The 8,744-nt window shown below is 46.5% G+C and overlaps 8 non-coding genes across 8 annotated transcripts; all 8 read left to right on the top strand.

The window, feature by feature from the left end:
• The first annotated feature begins 775 nt into the window (after positions 1-775).
• Positions 776-848, top strand: Trnak-cuu (transfer RNA lysine (anticodon CUU)). The gene has a single exon. It is a non-coding gene; the product is annotated as a tRNA-Lys (tRNA).
• Positions 849-1,766: 918 nt separating this feature from the next.
• On the top strand, positions 1,767-1,839 carry Trnar-ucg (transfer RNA arginine (anticodon UCG)). The gene has a single exon. It is a non-coding gene; the product is annotated as a tRNA-Arg (tRNA).
• Positions 1,840-2,290: 451 nt separating this feature from the next.
• Positions 2,291-2,363, top strand: Trnak-cuu (transfer RNA lysine (anticodon CUU)). The gene has a single exon. It is a non-coding gene; the product is annotated as a tRNA-Lys (tRNA).
• A 906-nt stretch (positions 2,364-3,269) lies between these two features.
• Trnar-ucg (transfer RNA arginine (anticodon UCG)) lies at positions 3,270-3,342 on the top strand. Its single transcript has one exon. It is a non-coding gene; the product is annotated as a tRNA-Arg (tRNA).
• A 1,201-nt stretch (positions 3,343-4,543) lies between these two features.
• Trnar-ucg (transfer RNA arginine (anticodon UCG)) lies at positions 4,544-4,616 on the top strand. Its single transcript has one exon. It is a non-coding gene; the product is annotated as a tRNA-Arg (tRNA).
• A 1,430-nt stretch (positions 4,617-6,046) lies between these two features.
• On the top strand, positions 6,047-6,119 carry Trnar-ucg (transfer RNA arginine (anticodon UCG)). Its single transcript has one exon. It is a non-coding gene; the product is annotated as a tRNA-Arg (tRNA).
• Positions 6,120-6,570: 451 nt separating this feature from the next.
• Trnak-cuu (transfer RNA lysine (anticodon CUU)) lies at positions 6,571-6,643 on the top strand. Its single transcript has one exon. It is a non-coding gene; the product is annotated as a tRNA-Lys (tRNA).
• A 918-nt stretch (positions 6,644-7,561) lies between these two features.
• Positions 7,562-7,634, top strand: Trnar-ucg (transfer RNA arginine (anticodon UCG)). The gene has a single exon. It is a non-coding gene; the product is annotated as a tRNA-Arg (tRNA).
• Positions 7,635-8,744: the final 1,110 nt, after the last annotated feature.

Raw genomic sequence — 8,744 nt, 5'->3', positions numbered from 1 at the left:
CGGCTGTGTGGAACGAAAACACAATTCCTCAGGGGGTGTGAGCGTTTCGAAATGAGTCGTATATAAGTTATACTTGGTCGTCAGTGACCGTGTGGCCTAATGGATGCCGGCACGGTAGCTCAGCGTGTTCGGTCAGGGGGTTAGCTGCCCTCTGTAATAAAAAAACTGAGTTAATGGATCAATAACGAACTTCAATGGGCGTCAGGTGACGTCCGCCACGAACAAGTGAAACGAGCAATAACGAACAAAATGAGATTAAAAAAAAATGGATAAGGCGTCGGACTTCGGATCCGAAGATTGCAGGTTCGAATCCTGTCACGGTCGTGTTTTTCCAGTTCTGAAAAAGAAACATACCGTTTTAATGTAGCAATTGAGCAGTACGAAACCGTCTGAATGTTGCTGTTGACCATTTTGTACTTGGAGATGGTCTTGAACCTGAAACACACACTCATGACCGGTGTTAACTAGCGAAATGGTCGGCAGAGTGCCCTCACCGCGATTTTTGACTGGCACTTGCACATCTAAAACAACGTCGGAAAGTAACTCGTTCGGCTTTTGAGTCACATCAAGTGTGTGTGTTAATTTTGACGCCGATAGCTCTGCAGATTTTCATGCAATTCCTTTCCCTCTCAGAAGTGAATATGATATAAAAGTGAAGTACGTGACGAGTGTGACGTTAGGAAAACATTAGGCAGCATGGAGAGATTCTGTATGGGACCAACCAACCCAAACGAGTACTGTGTGATCTGCTGCCCAGCAGGTATCCAACGAGGCCGCACGGCTAGCTCAGTCGGTAGAGCATGAGACTCTTATTCACAGGGTCCTGGGTTCGAGCCCTACGCTGGGCGGAACGGAATTTTTTTCCGCTGCAGATGTAAATTACCGATTTTCTGATTAACCTGATGTAATGGAAATAGCAACTTTAAAATTTGCCTACGTCTCCATCAGTCGCAAGAAAACTGTATTTGAAGTGAAGGTGATTTTGTAGACATGTGTGAAAGTCATGTTCTGAAGTGCAAGTGGTTTTGGTTGGAGAGAACATGGCTACGTGTCAGATGTGTAGCCAAGCAGTAATGGGTCGCCATAGCTGCAAATATTAGTCGAAAATATGAAGTGTTGTCAGCAGAAGTCTGATGATTCGGACGACCGTACGGACGAAGTAAGCAAAAGTGCCGCTAGGAGGCGCCTGTTTAGCTCAGTGGTAGAGCATTGGTCTAGTAAACCAGGGGTCCTGAGTTTCATCCTCACAAGAGGAAGACGAATTTTGGAAATCAGTTGCGCATCGTGGACGTATAGCAAACAGTATCTGTGATGACGAACAATTAGGGACAGGCGTATTATCAAGAATTACTCTCAGATGTGATTAAGGCGAATTGCGCAGATAAAGCATTTGCCAAAGCGGTAGGGCATAAGGTGGGACGAGGCAGTCTGAATTACATTTTATAGATGTATTTCTCACAAATCTCAGAGCCTGTCGTCGTCGTCGTCGTCGTCGTCGTCGCCGTCGCCGCCGCCGCCGCTTCTGCAGAAGTAGCAAATGGCCATCGTAGCAAATGCGGCGAGGGACACCCTGCCATCGATTCCGAATGCGCAAAGTGTGTGGTCTTGTTTTCCTGTCTATGTTTGGTCGGTCTCGTAAGAGGTTGAATGTAACGAATGGGTGGGAAAGAGTAAGGGGCAGCGGCTGTGTGGAACGAAAACACAATTCCTCAGGGGGTGTGAGCGTTTCGAAATGAGTCGTATATAAGTTATACTTGGTCGTCAGTGACCGTGTGGCCTAATGGATAAGGCGTTGGACTTCGGATCCGAAGATTGCAGGTTCGAATCCTGTCACGGTCGTGTTTTTCCAGTTCTGAAAAAGAAACATACCGTTTTAATGTAGCAATTGAGCAGTACGAAACCGTCTGAATGTTGCTGTTGACCATTTTGTACTTGGAGATGGTCTTGAACCTGAAACACACACTCATGACCGGTGTTAACTAGCGAAATGGTCGGCAGAGTGCCCTCACCGCGATTTTTGACTGGCACTTGCACATCTAAAACAACGTCGGAAAGTAACTCGTTCGGCTTTTGAGTCACATCAAGTGTGTGTGTTAATTTTGACGCCGATAGCTCTGCAGATTTTCATGCAATTCCTTTCCCTCTCAGAAGTGAATATGATATAAAAGTGAAGTACGTGACGAGTGTGACGTTAGGAAAACATTAGGCAGCATGGAGAGATTCTGTATGGGACCAACCAACCCAAACGAGTACTGTGTGATCTGCTGCCCAGCAGGTATCCAACGAGGCCGCACGGCTAGCTCAGTCGGTAGAGCATGAGACTCTTATTCACAGGGTCCTGGGTTCGAGCCCTACGCTGGGCGGAACGGAATTTTTTTCCGCTGCAGATGTAAATTACCGATTTTCTGATTAACGTGATGTAATGGAAATAGCAACTTTAAAATATGCCTACGTCTCCATCAGTCGCAAGAAAACTGTATTTGAAGTGAAGGTGATTTTGTAGACATGTGTGAAAGTCATGTTCTGAAGCGCAAGTGGTTTTGGTTGGAGAGAACACGGCTACATGTCAGATGTGTAGCCAGGCAGTAATGGGTCGCCATAGCTGCAAATATTAGTCGAAAATATGAAGTGTTGTCAGCTGAAGTCTGATGATTCGGACGATCGTACGGACGAAGTACGCAAAAGTGCCGCTAGGCGGCGCCTGATTAGCTCAGTGGTAGAGCAGTGGTCTAGTAAACCAGGGGTCCTGAGTTCCATCCTCACAAGAGGAAGACGAATTTTGGAAATCAGTTGCGCATCGTGGACGTATAGCAAACAGTATCTGTGATGACGAACAATTAGCGACAGGCGTATTATTAAGAATCACTCTCAGATGTCATTAAGGCGAATGGCGCAGATAAAGCATTTGTCAAAGCGGTACGGCATAAGGTGGGACGAGGCAGTCTGAATTACATTTTATAGATGTATTTCTCACAAATCTCAGAGCCTGTCGTCGTCGTCGTCGTCGTCGTCGTCGTCGCCGCTTCTGTAGAAGTAGCAAATGGCCATTGTAGCAAATGCTGCGGATGACACCCTGCCATCGATTCCGAATGCGCAAAGTGTGTGGTCTTGTTTTCCTGTCTATGTTTGGTCGGTGTCGTAAGAGGTTGAATGTAACGAATGGGCGGGAAAGAGTAAGGGGCAGCGGCTGTGTGGAACGAAAACACAATTCCTCAGGGGGTGTGAGCGTTTCGAAATGAGTCGTATATAAGTTATACTTGGTCGTCAGTGACCGTGTGGCCTAATGGATAAGGCGTTGGACTTCGGATCCGAAGATTGCAGCTTCGAATCCTGTCACGGTCGTGTTTTTCCAGTTCTGAAAAAGAAACATACCGTTTTAATGTAGCAATTGAGCAGTACGAAACCGTCTGAATGTTGCTGTTGTCCATTATTTGCTTGGAGTTCCTCTTGAGCTTGAAACACACACAACAAGACCGGTGTTAACTAGCGAAATGGTCGGCAGGGTGCCGTCACTGCGAGTTTTGACTTTCACTTGCACATCCAAAAAAAAGGTCGGTAGAGCATGAGACTCTTATTCACAGGGTCGTGGGTTCGAGCCCTACGCTAAGCGGAACGGAATTTTTTTCCGCTGCAGATGTAAATTACCGATTTTCTGATTAACGTGATGTAATGGAAATAGCAACTTTAAAATTTGCCTACGTCTCCATCAGTCGCAAGAAAACTGTATTTGAAGTGAAGGTGATTTTGTAGACATGTGTGAAAGTCATGTTCTGAAGCGCAAGTGGTTTTGGTTGGAGAGAACACGGCTACATGTCAGATGTGTAGCCAGGCAGTAATGGGTCGCCATAGCTGCAAATATTAGTCGAAAATATGAAGTGTTGTCAGCTGAAGTCTGATGATTCGGACGACCGTACGGACGAAGTAAGCAAAAGTGCCGCTAGGCGGCGCCTGTTTAGCTCAGTGGTAGAGCATTGGTCTAGTAAACCAGGGGTCCTGAGTTCCATCCTCACAAGAGGAAGACGAATTTTGGAAATCAGTTGCGCATCGTGGACGTATAGCAAACAGTATCTGTGAAGACGAACAATTAGGGACAGGCGTATTATCAAGAATTACTCTCAGATGTGATTAAGGCGAATTGCGCAGATAAAGCATTTGCCAAAGCGGTAGGGCATAAGGTGGGACGAGGCAGTCTGAATTACATTTTATAGATGTATTTCTCACAAATCTCAGATCCTGTCGTCGTCGTCGTCGTCGTCGTCGTCGTCGTCGTCGTCGTCGTCGTCGCCGCCGCCGCCGCTTCTGCAGAAGTAGCAAATGGCTATCGTAGCAAATGCGGCGAAGGACACCCTGCCATCGATTCCGAATGCGCAAAGTGTGTGGTCTTGTTTTCCTGTCTATGTTTGGTCGGTCTCGTAAGAGGTTGAATGTAACGAATGGGTGGGAAAGAGTAAGGGGCAGCGGCTGTGTGGAACGAAAACACAATTCCTCAGGGGGTGTGAGCGTTTCGAAATAAGTCGTATATAAGTTATACTTGGTCGTCAGTGACCGTGTGGCCTAATGGATAAGGCGTTGGACTTCGGATCCGAAGATTGCAGGTTCGAATCCTGTCACGGTCGTGTTTTTTCAGTTCTGAAAAAGAAACATACCGTTTTAATGTAGGAATTTAGCAGTACGAAACCGTCTGAATGTTGCTGTTGACCATTTTGCACTTGGAGATGGTCTTGAACCTGAAACACACACTCATGACCGGTGTTAACTAGCGAAATGCTCGGCAGAGTGCCCTCACCGCGATTTTTGACTGTCACTTGCACATCTAAAACAACGTCGGAAAGTAACTCGTTCGGCTTTTGAGTCACATCAAGTGTGTGTGTTAATTTTGACGCCGCTAGCTCTGCAGATTTTCATGCAATTCCTTTACCTCTCAGAAGTGAATATGGTATAAAAGTGAAGTACGTGACGAGTGTGACGTTAGGAAAACATTAGGCAGCATGGAGAGATTCTGTATGGGACCAACCAACCCAAACGAGTACTGTGTGATCTGCTGCCCACCATGTATCCAACGAGGCAGCACGGCTAGCTCAGTCGGTAGAGCATGAGACTCTTATTCACAGTGTCCTGGGTTCGAGCCCTACGCTAAGCGGAACGGAATTTTTTTCCACTGCAGATGTAAATTACCGATTTTCTGATTAACGTGATGTAATGGAAATAGCAACTTTAAAATATGCCTACGTCTCCATCAGTCGCAAGAAAACTGTATTTGAAGTGAAGGTGATTTTGTAGACATGTGTGAAAGTCATGTTCTGAAGCGCAAGTGGTTTTGGTTGGAGAGAACACGGCTACATGTCAGATGTGTAGCGAGGCAGTAATGGGTCGCCATAGCTGCAAATATTAGTCGAAAATATGAAGTGTTGTCAGCTGAAGTCTGATGATTCTGACGACCGTACGGACGAAGTACGCAAAAGTGCCGCTAGGCGGCGCCTGTTTAGCTCAGTGGTAGAGCATTGGTCTAGTAAACCAGGGGTCCTGAGTTCCATCCTCACAAGAGGAAGACGAATTTTGGAAATCAGTTGCGCATCGTGGACGTATAGCAAACAGTATCTGTGATGACGAACAATTAGGGACAGGCGTATTATCAAGAATTACTCTCAGATGTGATTAAGGCGAATTGCGCAGATAAAGCATTTGCCAAAGCGGTAGGGCATAAGGTGGGACGAGGCAGTCTGAATTACATTTTATAGATGTATTTCTCACAAATCTCAGAGCCTGTCGTCGTCGTCGTCGTCGTCGTCGCCGCCGCCGCTTCTGCAGAAGTAGCAAATGGCCATCGTAGCAAATGCGGCGAGGGACACCCTGCCATCGATTCCGAATGCGCAAAGTGTGTGGTCTTGTTTTCCTGTCTATGTTTGGTCGGTCTCGTAAGAGGTTGAATGTAACGAATGGGTGGGAAAGAGTAAGGGGCAGCGGCTGTGTGGAACGAAAACACAATTCCTCAGGGGGTGTGAGCGTTTCGAAATGACTCGTATATAAGTTATACTTGGTCGTCAGTGACCGTGTGGCCTAATGGATAAGGCGTTGGACTTCGGATCCGAAGATTGCAGGTTCGAATCCTGTCACGGTCGTGTTTTTCCAGTTCTGAAAAAGAAACATACCGTTTTAATGTAGCAATTGAGCAGTACGAAACCGTCTGAATGTTGCTGTTGACCATTTTGTACTTGGAGATGGTCTTGAACCTGAAACACACACTCATGACCGGTGTTAACTAGCGAAATGGTCGGCAGAGTGCCCTCACCGCGATTTTTGACTGGCACTTGCACATCTAAAACAACGTCTGAAAGTAACTCGTTCGGCTTTTGAGTCACATCAAGTGTGTGTGTTAATTTTGACGCCGCTAGCTCTGCAGATTTTCATGCAATTCCTTTACCTCTCAGAAGTGAATATGATATAAAAGTGAAGTACGTGACGAGTGTGACGTTAGGAAAACATTAGGCAGCATGGAGAGATTCTGTATGGGACCAACCAACCCAAACGAGTACTGTGTGATCTGTTGCCCAGCAGGTATCCAACGAGGCAGCACGGCTAGCTCAGTCGGTAGAGCATGAGACTCTTATTCACAGGGTCCTGGGTTCGAGCCCTACGCTGGGCGGAACGGATTTTTTTTCCACTGCAGATGTAAATTACCGATTTTCTGATTAACGTGATGTAATGGAAATAGCAACTTTAAAATATGCCTACGTCTCCATCAGTCGCAAGAAAACTGTATTTGAAGTGAAGGTGATTTTGTAGACATGTGTGAAAGTCATGTTCTGAAGCGCAAGTGGTTTTGGTTGGAGAGAACACGGCTACATGTCAGATGTGTAGCCAGGCAGTAATGGGTCGCCATAGCTGCAAATATTAGTCGAAAATATGAGGTGTTGTCAGCTGAAGTCTGATGATTCGGACGACCGTACGGACGAAGTACGCAAAAGTGCCGCTAGGCGGCGCCTGTTTAGCTCAGTGGTAGAGCATTGGTCTAGTAAACCAGGGGTCCTGAGTTCCATCCTCACAAGAGGAAGACGAATTTTGGAAATCAGTTGCGCATCGTGGACGTATAGCAAACAGTATCTGTGATGACGAACAATTAGCGACAGGCGTATTATTAAGAATCACTCTCAGATGTCATTAAGGCGAATGGCGCAGATAAAGCATTTGCCAAAGCGGTACGGCATAAGGTGGGACGAGGCAGTCTGAATTACATTTTATAGATGTATTTCTCACAAATCTCTGAGCCTCTCGCGGTCGTCGTCGTCGTCGTCGTCGTCGTCGCCGCAGCCGCCGCTTCTGCAGAAGTAGCAAATGGCCATCGTAGCAAATGCGGCGAGGGACACCCTGCCATCGATTCCCAATGCGCAAAGTGTGTGGTCTTGTTTTCCTGTCTATGTTTGGTCGGTGTCGTAAGAGGTTGAATGTAACGAATGGGTGGGAAAGAGTAAGGGGCAGCGGCTGTGTGGAACGAAAACACAATTACTCAGGGGGTGTGAGCGTTTCGAAATGACTCGTATATAAGTTATACTTGGTCTTCAGTGACCGTGTGGCCTAATGGATAAGGCGTCGGACTTCGGATCCGAAGATTGCAGGTTCGAATCCTGTCACGGTCGTGATTCTCCAGTTCTGAAAAAGAAACACACCGTTTTAATGTAGCAATTGAGCAGTACGAAACCGTCTGAATGTTGCTGTTGACCATTATTTGCATGGAGTTCCTCTTGAGCTTGAAACACACACAACAAGACCGGTGTTAACTATCGAAATGGTCGGCAGGGTGCCGTCACTGCGAGTTTTGACTTTCACTTGCACATCCAAAAAAAAAAAAAAAAAAAAAAAATGGTCGGTAGAGCATGAGACTCTTATTCACAGGGTCGTGGGTTCGAGCCCTACGCTAAGCGGAACGGAATTTTTTTCCGCTGCAGATGTAAATTACCGATTTTCTGATTAACGTGATGTAATGGAAATAGCAACTTTAAAATTTGCCTACGTCTCCATCAGTCGCAAGAAAACTGTATTTGAAGTGAAGGTGATTTTGTAGACATGTGTGAAAGTCATGTTCTGAAGCGCAAGTGGTTTTGGTTGGAGAGAACACGGCTACATGTCAGATGTGTAGCCAGGCAGTAATGGGTCGCCATAGCTGCAAATATTAGTCGAAAATATGAAGTGTTGTCAGCTGAAGTCTGATGATTCGGACGACCGTACGGACGAAGTAAGCAAAAGTGCCGCTAGGCGGCGCCTGTTTAGCTCAGTGGTAGAGCATTGGTCTAGTAAACCAGGGGTCCTGAGTTCCCTCCTCACAAGAGGAAGACGAATTTTGGAAATCAGTTGCGCATCGTGGACGTATAGCAAACAGTATCTGTGATGACGAACAATCAGGGACAGGCGTATTATCAAGAATTACTCTCAGATGTGATTAAGGCGAATTGCGCAGATAAAGCATTTGCCAAAGCGGTAGGGCATAAGGTGGGACGAGGCAGTCTGAATTACATTTTATAGATGTATTTCTCACAAATCTCAGAGCCTCTCGTCGTCGTCGTCGTCGTCGTCGTCGTCGTCGTCGCCGCCGCCGCCGCTTCTGTAGAAGTAGCAAATGGCCATCGTAGCAAATGCGGCGAGGGACACCCTGCCATCGATTCCGAATGCGCAAAGTGTGTGGTCTTGTTTTCCTGTCTATGTTTGGTCGGTCTCGTAAGAGGTTGAATGTAACGAATGGGTGGGAAAGA

This window comes from Schistocerca gregaria, unplaced genomic scaffold (genome assembly GCF_023897955.1).
Source record: "Schistocerca gregaria isolate iqSchGreg1 unplaced genomic scaffold, iqSchGreg1.2 ptg000180l, whole genome shotgun sequence".
NCBI lineage: Eukaryota > Metazoa > Arthropoda > Insecta > Orthoptera > Acrididae > Schistocerca > Schistocerca gregaria.
The sequence above is the reverse complement of the archived record's forward strand: the minus strand, read 5'-3'. Positions and strand labels throughout refer to the sequence as shown.